The sequence below is a fragment of the Lissotriton vulgaris genome, chromosome 2_1 (assembly GCF_964263255.1).
Source record: "Lissotriton vulgaris chromosome 2_1, aLisVul1.2, whole genome shotgun sequence".
Taxonomy (NCBI): domain Eukaryota; kingdom Metazoa; phylum Chordata; class Amphibia; order Caudata; family Salamandridae; genus Lissotriton; species Lissotriton vulgaris.
In genome coordinates this window covers 626,752,454-626,764,868 of record NC_141687.1, presented here as the reverse complement: position 1 = coordinate 626,764,868, position 12,415 = coordinate 626,752,454, and the positions used below count along the sequence as shown (strand labels likewise).

The 12,415-nt window shown below is 48.5% G+C and overlaps 1 protein-coding gene across 5 annotated transcripts in view; it reads left to right on the top strand.

The window, feature by feature from the left end:
• Positions 1–12,415, top strand: part of PABPC4 (poly(A) binding protein cytoplasmic 4) — a 129,869-nt gene that overhangs the window by 32,579 nt on the left and 84,875 nt on the right. The window contains exon 1 of one of the 5 annotated variants that reach the window (XM_086955751.1): positions 182–201. The exons of 3 other annotated variants lie outside the window; for them this stretch is intronic. The gene's annotated coding sequence lies outside the window, so the exon portion shown is untranslated. Of the gene's footprint in view, positions 1–181; positions 202–12,415 lie in introns of those variants that run through there. One more of the 5 variants, XM_086955750.1, reaches the window with a different exon arrangement.

The window sequence follows — 12,415 nt, the reverse complement described above, 5'->3', positions numbered from 1 at the left end:
GCAAGCACCCCGGAGGAGGAGAGACAGGCGGAAGCAAGAGGAACGGAGAACGGAGACGAGACCGGAGAAAGCGCGGAGGAAGCCAGCCCGGAGGAACATCGCGGAGGAGGCGGAGAAGCGGAAGGCGAAGGGAAGCCAGGAGGCCAACGACCCTGCGGACCGCCGTGCCACGCTCCCGAGGGAGGAGTGTGGCTGACACAGGTACAGCGGCGTTGGGCAGCTTGGTTGGGGAGGCGAAGCGAACGAGTGTAAAATAGTGTGCATAGCCCCTGTTCGTTCCTACCCTGTGTGGTTCTCCCTTCCCGTCCGCTACCCTCCCTCCCTGTACCTACCTGTTCATCCCAACTCACTGGCACTATCCTAGTACTGTAAATAGATTGAGACACGAGACACTGGGTTTCCCTCACGTACCCCGGTCCCCCTGGTGCAAACCCCATAGAGGACAAGACACTAACGGCTCCCTTTTGTTGGTTTCCTTTCATGTACCCGAGCCTGAGACAACTGAGAGAACACCTCGTCGAGTAGACCCCTGGGAGAACAGGCTTGCACCAACCGTCTTAAAGAGACCAGAACACCAGCGCCACGGACCCCAGCGTGTTCGCAAGAGAGAGACTAACTCTTAGACATAGGAAGACGTTGATGTCCAAACCCGCAAGAGCGATAAAAATAAAACCCTCTTTAACCCCATTACTTGGTGTCACGGTCGTACCTACTCCCACGCCTACACATTGTAAACGACAATGCCTTTTATTCATTTGCATCGGTGCGTAAACAAGTACTTTGTACTTATAGTCCATGCTTATGAGAAGCAAGGCTGGCAGTCTCTTTTATTGCCAGCCTTGCTCATCATAAGCAAGGGCTATACGTTCAAAGTGCGTGTTTATGCACCGATTGCAGGTTTTAAAACCAAATGAATAAAAGGCATTGTCATTTACAATGCCAATAGCTCGATTTCATGTGAAGCCCAAACACTTTTTAAAGTAAACAAACGCTGACAAAATGTGGAAGGGAGTGGCTGCAGTTGTGGTCTTCTCCTAACTTTTCCTAACTACACTGGGTGGTCCTGTAGACTTGTTTTATTTTCCACTTTCTCTAGTTTACTAACAGCGTCAAATGCATGTGCGGGTAAATGTGACTCGTCGACATCTACAGCATTATTGCATCTGCTCACGCTAGCGATTTTTCTAATGTGCAGAAGATTTAATTTACCACCCTTCGTTTGCCATGACGATTGGAAACTGTTTTGAAAACTATTTCTTGGGAAGACTTTAAGTTCGTGGGCTCGTCACTTACCTACCTTCCAACCACAAATATTATCAATGCCTTGTAGTAGCAGCAGGACAGCATGAGGTAATGTCTCCCCATGTGCAAAAGGAAATGCTCTATAAGTCCAATCGAATATAGGAGCCAGCTAAAGAATGTCTTAATTCTTCGTAATTAGTTTCCGAGCGTGTCTTTCACCTGAGGGTTATATGCATCACGGGATAAACGCCCAAACTGCAGTCATATCAGTCAAACACAACTCAGATATCCCTATGGTTGAGCCACACCGCCCCCTGTACAACAGTACTGAACATAAACCTTACAAGAGAAGACAGTCAGAACAATGCACATACATCCAACAGAACTACGAGGCACCCAATAGGGGGACCTCATTGAGGTCACTACAGTGCTTTACTCCTCATAAAACAATACACCTCTCTAAGGCCCGTAACACATTAAACAAATATCCCATAGTAAAGGGATCCTGTGGACCCCAACGAGGCGCCTTAGTCTGTTACCTGATGCCCATACCTCAAGTCGGGCATTGCTTCCTACCACGCTATACCTTCACACAGCCCTGTCATTGCCTGTTCCCATGTACACGCTGCAACTTACACGCAAAATGCCACCTACACACGACGCCACGCGCACTCTCACCCGCAAACCACTTTCATGGGCCTACTCTCACCTGTCCACATATGGTAAGTTGTTGATTTTCTTAGTTCCTCAGTGTGGGTACGACTGTGGAAACGAACAAGAGTATACCAATGCAGAGCCTGCTGCATTTTAGACTATCATGTACAGAAATATCTGGAAATAGGGGTCACTTTCTGTTGTGTGGAGATTGCTTTCATGACTTGCCAACTTCTTTACACAATCTGCTTTAGTGTTAGAGAGTTTACTTCAAGACCTGCACACAGATGTACTCTGATATGCAAATCCATTGAACCAGTCCATACCATTCAGGCACTCATGGTGACTCTTGGTAAAAAGGAGAGCCGGAAGTACCTTCTTGTGAGTTAGGGTGATGGTAACACTAATTGTTATGGTCTAAGAGATTGTGACAGTGATGATCTGTTGAGTTAGTGCACCTGTGCCTTTCACTACAGGAACAAAGAATGATGCAAACATGCAAAATAGACCGCCAATGATGCACAGCCTGCTCGGTGGAGAAGGTAACAGAATGGGGTTGAAAACAGAAATGAAGGTACTTGCAAGGCACTATCAAGCATTCTGCAGGATTTAGATTCTTGGAGCAAATTACATTGCAGAAAAAGAGCAATGGAGTCAGTCACACCCACAACTGTGCTCTGCTTGTGTGCCCCAGATAGGCTGACACTTCCTAGAACCACTCTTTAGTGGCACCTTTTTCTCACCAACCACTCCCAAGAAAACTCCAGAAAAACTAGCTACTTTGTGCAGGTGGTGGGCACATGAACTCATTTTTGGGGTCTGGGGTTTATTTGTAATGATCAGACTATGTCCTACAACAAGACAAAGACAGGCAATAATGAGAGAAAGAAGGAGGAAAAAGAGATGGTAAAACAACGCCAGTGAAAAAGATGTAAAAACCAACCTGCAAGAGTAAAATAGATAGGCAGTGTATGGGGATCAAAAAACATGCATTTGCAATGCAATAGGTCTCACATTCGCGAGAGTTTGAGCTATTGGCATTGTAAATGACAATGTCTTTTATTTATGCTTTTAAAACAAACATAAATAAAAGGCATTATCATTTACAATGCCAATAGCTCAAACTCGCGCAAATGCGAGGCCTATTGCATTAGTATTGGTTGCAGATTTGTTTGGTCTGTAGAGATCGGTATTGTTTCTGTGTTTTTTATTTACGGTGTTCCACTGTCCTAGTTCTAGCAGCCTCCCTTTAAATGAAACTGATACTGGCTCTATTTTTGATGTGCAAATGTGATTAGCCACGAAGCATTTTTAGACTGCATTATTCATGTGAGGTTTGTTCTTGAGTAAGAGACTGAACAGCATTTATATCCAACCTATATTTACAGGGTACCACAGTTATGGTAGTAAATGCCTTGCCTGTAAGTGAAGTGGCACAGTTTCTGAATGTTCTAAAAACGGGATTAACTCCATAGTGTTTAAAAAATGCAAAATAAAAAATGTTGTTTAGAAATTACGCGGATTAGCTGCCCCAGCAGTTTTTTTGGGTATAATTTAAGCACTAAGAAGGCGTCTTGAGCCACGTAACTATTAACTTTTATGTGTTACCCCAAAAAAATGACAATATGCAGTACGCTATAAAAGTTGTTAAAAAATACGCAGGTCTTAGGGTCACTGGTGTAGCTGGGTTCATAAATACGATAACATTATCCTTTGTTTTGTAGAAAGTAAGGGAGCCTAAAAGTCTGCAGTCGTGTTAAAAATCTCCATACAGTTGTGAAAGGAATCCAAGACGAGTTAATGGTCTGGGTACAAACCTCCTCGTTGTAAAGTTCCAAATGTTTTCGTTTGCACCATGTGCGAAACGCAGATCAGTAACTTGAGACAAAGAAAGAAACTGCAGGATGCACAAGTAGGGAAACTTAAGTGTAGGTTACAGATAAAAGCTACAAAAGCCAAGGGTAAGAAACAGAACACACAGTTACAACTGTTTTAAAGTTTACTAAACAACTTACCAATGCCACACATGCTGTGAAGTATTCCAGTTTAATATATCCACACAAAATGTTCTTAAAAGCGAGTCTTGATGTGTTGTGGTTGGTGCGCACATACACATGGAGTTGGGGAAATATAAAACAAGTTTGCAGCGGCTTGGATCTTACCGCTGGGTGTAGTTCTACGCTTGTGTTGGAGCGAGAGCACCGCCTCTGGGGCCACCCGGTCCTGGACATTTGTATTGATGGAGTTCATGGTTTTTATCGCACTGGGGGCGAGTGGACCAGAAATCGGAGTGGACCCGATAGGGCACTTTTATTTATTTATTTATGCGTTTTTACATCGCATGGACTTTACCCGAAGGTGCCAGAGCGCTTCACAATAGGTACGTGATATTTTGTGCTGTGCCACAGACTGGGACAGCTTGTTGTCACTCTCCTCCTCGTTTGCCACAGTGGTTTTCGTGGCGCTGCGAGACAGGGGTGTAGATCAGCGGGAATTCTAGGAGACATCTGCTCTGGAAAACGAGCCCCAGGGTCATTAAAATGCAAGGTGGCACGCCGGGGATAGACGGTGATGGGGAGGAGGGTTGCACGGGATGGTCATGGGCGAGGAAACTGATGTTCAGGGTGGGCGTTGCGAACGCCGGTCAGGTAGGGGCAAGTGCTGGTGTGTGGCGTGGCGGCAATTTGGTCAACATACGGAGAAGATGGATGTTTTGCCTTGTAATCCTAAATCCTTATGTTTTGCAACTGGTTCCTATGTAAAGCGCTCTGACCCCTTCGGGTAAAGTTCGCGCTATATAAAATCGCATTAAATAAAAAATAATAAACGCCCACTAGCATGGGGTTATTTGTGAAGATTTGAGAGGGCTACAGAGGGTGCGATGAGCTAGGTTAGCGGGGGATTCTTTCCCGGACTGCGGGAGACTCGCTGTGGAGGTTGTGGATTGCAGGGGGGGGGGGGGGTCGAATTGGGAGTGCATTGTTAAGCGGGTGTTGGTGGGCGGTGTAGGAGTCCTTGAGAGGGGTGCGGGCGTTGTGGGCAAGGCAGTCGAATTTAGGGCACCAAGATGGGGTTCCGGTTTCTGGGAGGCTCCGCCGGGCTCTGCAGATAACACTGCCCCGAGTGAAGGGGGTTGGCACGATTACAATCGAGCATTGAAGAGAAGAGAAACATTGGTTTCTGAAATTACACACATTCAGGGAACACAATAACACGATCTTACAACTGCTTCAAAGCGCCAGAAGGCGAGTCCGCCAGGCGCCTCCTTTTGTACCACTGGAGTTCTGAGAATGACCCTCGGCACCTTGAGCCGTCTCTATGCTGGAGGGCGGGGGCTGCCCGCGCATTCGCGCCATTCCTAAGAGGGAGCAAAAGCGAAGTGGCAGCTGAAGTCCCGGGTCCCAGGAGTGGGCCCGGGTGAAGACCAGCGGAAAGCACTGTGGGGCTCCCATGCCTAAGGGGAGAGCCCCGCGTCGTGCTGGCCAGGCAGAGGAGCTCGAGTGCTCTGCGGGGTTCCCATGAGAAGCCCGGCGTGTTCCACATGGTGCGAGCCCGGTGAGGTGAGGGGGGGAGGGGTGTGTGCCTGCACGTGTGTGTGTGCATGCGCACATGTGTGTGTGCCTGCCTGAGTGTGTGTATGTGTGTGTTTGCGCACTTCAGGGAATCTGAGGCAGGAGATGTGCACGGCACGGGCCTGGACGTGCGCGTCCACAGACACCAATCGCCGCGAGTGCCCGACCCCTGTCTCGGATTCCCAGGAGGCGGACAACATTAGATACTTCGCTGGACGCAATGCTTCGCATTGCTTTCTCCAGCTCGACCTAACGAGGCATGTGGTGTAATCAAGACAAGGAAGACTAGGCTTTGGGCAGTCCCAAATCCTTCAATAATCTTTGGCCACTGCAATATTTAGTTTACAAAGTAGGCACTGCAAATGTAGCTGTGGTGGGTAAAAAATATGGTGGTGATGCATTAACTCCCTAGTGTGGTTCATTAGGAAGAGGTGGGAAAAGCAACAAGGCCCTAATAGCCATTCACTTTTTTCCCTTACACCCGCCCAGTCCTTTTAGTCAATTAGTCTTGTTCCATTGTGTTTTGGCATGCGGTGTTTGCTTATCACATTAGGTGTGGTCTTCGGGGCTGCCTGACGCAGAGCAGCGAGGTGTTTCCAGGCCTCTGTCTGACTTCCAACCTAGCCGCAGTGCACAGCGAGCACTAAACAGCACTCTGAAAGCATCCACTGGGCGGCTGAAGGAAATCTTTCATTACTCCCCCTTGAAGAGTACTAATAAAGTGGCCAGTCTGCAACACACGTGGCAGATTCCAAGACTAGCCCATTATATATAATATATATCTCTCCAGAGACATAAACAGAACCGAACACCTTCAAGTTCTTGAAAACCCAAGTTCACTCAAAGGCAGGTGACCTCCCAGAATGGCCGCAGCGCTTGAAGTTTAACACTACAATATTAAAATAATGTGGGTAAAACAAGACTGTGCCAATGCTTGTCTGCAATACATGGATTTATTGTTACTTCTTCAACGGTACACCACGATGTCTAGAATTAATAAAGTAGCATTCCATCAGCGTTCTACATAATGCGAATATTGGATGCAACTCACTGATAGGTTTGTTGAGCTTCCTTTTAAAGAATAATCTTTACATTATGTAAAGACGAACATGAAGTACTGTGGACCGAATTGCTTTTACTTTTTATATGTATAAACACAGTTATGGTATTTAGATCGACTAAACAAAGTAATAACGTTCATCAAAACAACGCTAACAACAACAACACTTGTTTCTTGCTCGAGTTTGAACAGACTTGAAGAACGTGGGTATTATTACCATAAGGCATGCTTCCTAAACCACTTGACCTGGCGACCTGCAGTGCGACACAGCTTCCGCAAGGGAAGTCCGCGTGACTTGAAAACCCCTCAGCAGACCAGTCTGTGGAGTGCAGTGGCACGAAATTGCTAATACAGCCCTTAAATGAAAGTCAGAGGGAGCCGCTATCGGCAGGACATGCCTGGGCATGTTATCGAGTCGGCCACCTCGATTCCGCGGTTTGGTGCTGAGAGAGAACACAGGTGCACCGCTGCTATCTGTGCAAGGCATCTGTTGCACGAGGTGACCTGGAGGTCGGGGGCACTCGCCAACTCAGAGCAGCCGGGTGTGTCTCCCTCCCCCGAGATCAAGAGAGCTGGAGACCAACCAACGAGGGCCTGTAGGCGGACCTCCTCCTGGAGCAGAGGGTGTGGCAGGGTCGTGGCCTCCAGTAGCCAGCCGGCACTGACCAGTGATTAGCAAAGCAAATCTTCACTCGTGCCTTCCTGTGAACTGAGCTGGGTGCAATGCCTGGCAAGTGAAGGGCAGTTTAAAACGCCACAAAGTTGCATATTTTTGTATCAGGTGAAGATTTGAAGTTTATATTTAGGGCAAACTCGACCCGAAGGTATTGGAGCGCTTTACAGGAGCCCAGAATCACAGGGTGTTGAGCCAACACCGAGATTCGAACCAGGATCCCCAGCTCCAAAGTCGGCCGTTGTAATTCTTAGTTCATAGGCACGACAGTGGGGTTCCAGAACCACTGCATTACTAATCGATGACCACGATAGCTCAGTCAGCTAAGCGTGTGCTGCTCAGTTGTGCTCTCGCCCCGCATTCCAAAGGTTTTTGTTTTCCATGGGGCCACTAAAGATGTCATCCTTCCGATGTCGATGAGTGCAAGTTCTTTCAGTAAGAGGAAGGAGTGTCTCCAGGGTAAATCTGTTGTAGGACTGCTACTATGCAAACGACAGGAAAAGCAATAGGGTGGTCGAATGCAATAAAAATATTTGCCACCCTGACCACCCTAAAGTTCTGTAACAAGTCAGTGCTGATAATGTTTCATTGAACAGGGGTGACAATAGGTGCTTTATTTACCTCACAGGTTCCTTCCTTTCCACACTCCTAAGAGGAACAGCTAAAGGCGGAATACAACATCACCTGAACAACGAATGTCACTGTAAAGTGCATTCACCCTTGTTCAGTCTTGGCTGCTGCACAGTACACGAGAATCACGCTCCTGGCATCTACGGGTAACCAGTCCCTGGAATGGAAATAGAATTAAAGGTGCAGGTGCTTACAACCCCATAGTGCCGTTTCCTACCGAGAAATGCTACCACTGCCTGTTAAAAGTACAGCACTCCTGCTGAGTTGTGCTACTTACTCCCCCTTTAAGGAACCAAAGTGCAGCTACTCCGTACCCATGAGCGCATGTCCATATAAGACACTTGGAAACATGTTCCTAACCCCTCCCACTGCCCCCCTGCATAGGTCACAGATCGACCCCATCAGGCACTGTAGTTAACTGAAAGAACACAGCACCTATCAGTGGGCGACAGCGACTCACAAACACCACCGAAATTAACGAATACGACTCCACAGCCAAAAGGGTCATGGAGAGGTCACGGGCTACTGTTTACATCTAGCCGCCAGGCAGGGAAGTTGCACATGTTCTTCTACAGAGTATATGTCGGAACAGCTCCCTACAGTACAGAGCATTTTATCAACAATAATACATGATACGATTCAGGGAAACGAGACTTGGTTAACGTCCTCGTAAATGCCACTGAAGAACGTAGCCCCCCCTCTGAGCAGCCAAGCCTCCGCCCTCGTCTCAGACCCCAAGGTCCGGGGTGAACTAAGGGATGAAGGCCATGATGAGAAGATGTGCACGCGGCGATAGGCTAGGTTTCAAGGAAAGTAATAAATACTTAGAGACCATATTATTAAAGCTACATCTCTTGCTCGGATGTCACTTCATGCCTTTGTGCTGCAGGGCCGCGTGCCCTCATACCCAGCTTGAACTCTTACTTGACTTTTTGAAGAGCTCGTCTTTTAGTTCGCATCACCAAGGGTCGGGAATTACCAGAACTTTGTTGCCTTTTAAGTGGCAGCGGGAGAGGATGCTGCCGGCGGCGGCACCTGCGGGATACTGCTTTCTCGCAGTGTCCGACGCTGCTCCGGTTCCCGTTATTGGCTGGGCCTGCCCGGCTCGCGCCGTCCGCTCACATTCGTGCCCTGGAAGCACACCCAGCTGCTTCGCCTCGCGCTTCAAACCTAATGCACAGTGCTTGCTGGCAGGCTGTGTTGGGGAACTGTTAACTCGCATGCCTCCGCACCCGCTGGGTGGAAAAAGCCTGATTACGAAACCGAAAGCTATCCTGTTTAGGAAAAAACAAAGCCGCGAGTGGTGCACGCACCCATATGCTTTCAATTATCGCTCCTGTGTCTGGGAGAGTTAATTGAAACCATATGGAAATAAATGCGCGTAATAGACACCAATAGGCCAGGGGCGGAGCTGCGCTCTCGCCTCTGGCCTATTGGTGTCTATGTTACAAAAAAACACGCATGGAAAGGCCAATAGCAGGCCGCAAATGGAAAATCACACGCACTAGCGTGTGTAATTTCCAGGTCCATTTGCAAAACTCTGCCAAAAGGACTCTGGCTGCACGAACACTGCTGCGCAGTGTATCGCTAGACCGAGACCTAAAAATGGCAAACGCACTAGAGAGGAACACATTTGGTCAATGCTCGTTAGTCCTCGGCAAATGGATGGTTCAGAATTAAACTGAATCGGGCTAAAACAGAGCTCTTGGTAGCATGCCTCCTAATATGAACTGCCCAGTTCACTAGGCGCTCCATCTACATTAGCTCAAGTGCGTAAGTATTAGGGGGTCTTTAATGTATTTCCACACTAAATAGTCTCCACCTACAAAACCGATTTTCCATCCAGACCTCTTTAAAAAGCTCAAATCAAGGTTTTCAAATTGAAATACGCCAATGCCATCTTTTTGATACTACCTTATTGTTGATACTACCTATGTGTTTTCTAAGGGTCTCCTGCTATGCTGTGGTGTTCTGCTGGCCCCAGCTGCCCCGGCTTCATAACTGAAATCCAGGCCACTTTGCTTGGGACCTCGTGAGCTGAGATCACGCGAGATTCAGGACACATAACCTACATGCTCCTTACAATCGACTACTGCTCAGTTAGATAAAGTTGCCCTTTTTTTTTTTTAAACCTTTATTGACAAAAATAGTTATACAATATCAAGCATGCAGCCACTCGGGGTCGGCTGTCAACATTTCCAAGGAACAGAAACTGATGAGTGAATTACACGGCACTTTAGCCGACAACCCGAGGGCCCGGTGGCAAGTAAACAAGCATGTCATAGCCATACATTGAATCACAGGAGAAATAAGGTCTTTTTCTTTTACGTTTTTTGAAAACCAACAAACCAAGAAACTAAAAGAGAAATAACTGTGGAGGCTAGACACAAAGCTTATACACAAGTGATCCTTCTGGGGAGGGAGTACCGCATCCAAGGCTGTTACACAGCAACAAGTGAAGTTGAAAGGCTATAGGGAGAGCAGGCGGGGGGGAAAGGGGAAAGAGAGGAAGCCAGCAATATATGAACCAAAATCCAGACAAGAAGGAACATCGCGCTAAGGGGAGTGCAACACTTCCAGTGGAGGCACAAAAAGGGGAGTACAAATCTCACCACGGTATTGGTTCCACTGATTCCACACCCTCCCCCACTTCTTGGGCCTGCCCCGAGCGACGTAGACTGTTTTTTCACGAAACATGCACCAGTCCATGTTTCTGGACCAGGCCGACAGACTGGGTGCCTTTGACGACCCCCATAGTTGCGCAATGTCACGCTTGGCGACCATATTACCCAGGGTGGCCCACTGCGTCTGAGCCACGTTGTAGTCATTGGGCTCCCACACATTCAGTAGACCCCTTCGGGCCTCAGGCAAAATCGGAACACCCGTCACTTCTTCCATAACACCATGCACACGACTCCAGAAAGACACCACCGCCGGACATTCCCACAGAATATGAAGGAAAGTACCCACCATTCCACACCCGCGCTTACACAAGCCATCCGAAGCATACCCCATACGTAACAATCGAGGACCCGTCATATATACTCGGTGTAGGATTTTCAATTGCACCAATCGCAGACGGGCCGGGATTGCCACCTCTTTCGGGGAGGATATCGCTGCCTGCCAATCCTCATCGTCAAGCTCCAGTCCATCGCTGGTCCAGGCCGTACGGAGCTGTAAAAGAAGGTCCGCTCGGTCATTTATCAGTTTTTTATATATAAGGGAGATCGTACTGTCCGGGACATGGCCGTCGAGCACTCTGTCCTGCAGGGGTGAGGACTCCGGAATAAGAGTGCCAGTGGGAGAGACCGAGGAAATGGCGTGCCGGACCTGCAGGTATCGAAAGTACTCTCGATTGCTAAGTTTATATTCAATTTGCAACTCATCAAAAGTCTTTATCCTGTCCTTCCGCCAAAGGTCCCCCACCCTACTAATACCAATGAGGTCCCATTTTTCAAAGCCCTTGATGGTCCACAAATTGCCTAACCTCTCGGCAGCGTAGAGTGGAGTCGCTCGAGTGATAGTGTCCGACCAGCCCATCGTAGAATTAGCGTTATACCAGACCCGCACCGCAACCTTGGTGGGCCCCGTTAACGCCGCATCTGACCGTTTAGAGTAAAGTACCCTGTTGTAGTCCCCGCCCGGCAGCAGCCATTTGTCCATAGCAAAAGCCGGGTTAGAAGCTGGGCCATACATCGCATGATTGACGGAGCTTAATTGTGAGGCCCAGTAAAGCGTCTGATATCAGGCAACGCTATACCGCCATCATACCAAGGCAGCGTGAGCTTGGCCAGGGCAATCCGGGGACGTCCCATCCACAGCAATTTCCTTTGGAGGCTCTCGATCTCGTGGAAGTAGCTGGAAGGCACAAGATCCAGGGTGTTCTGAAGCGCATATAGAAATCTAGGAAGGGACATCATTTTAAAGAGAGCTGCTCTGCCCACTAGGGACAGCAGCAGTTTGGTCCAGGCTTTCACATCTGCTTTTAAGCGGAGAAGCGGGGGGAGCAATTGCGCTGATGCCTGACTGCAGGATCACGCGAGACATATATACCTAAATACTTGAACCCGGAAGGCGAAATTTGTTTTGGGCATTTGCGCGGTACTAGTGGCGTGTCGTCCGTGAGCGAGTAAACACAGGACTTACCCCAGTTGATGACTAGACCAGAGTTCCTCCCAATGGAACTAAGGACGTCGAACAACACCCCCAGAGATTTCCGATGGGAAGTGAGGTAAAGGAGAATGTTGTCTGCATAAACTGAGGTGCGGTCTTCAAAACCAGGAGTCCGACCTGATACCCCTGAGTGATGGCTCCCATCGCAACCAAGCGGCTAGGGGCTCCAAAGCCAAGGCCAAAAGCAGTGGAGACAGAGGGCACCCCTGTCGCGTACCCCTCCCTAGAACAAAGGGAGCCGACACTCTACCATTAACGACCACCTGGACTAGGGGCTCTTCATAGAGTAGCCGGATCCATCCAATGAAGACCGGTCCGAAGCCGAACTTCGCCAAAGCTGCCCACAGGTACGGCCATTCCACTGTGTCGAATGCCATAGTGGCATCCAGAGAGACCAAAATGGCCGGCTCA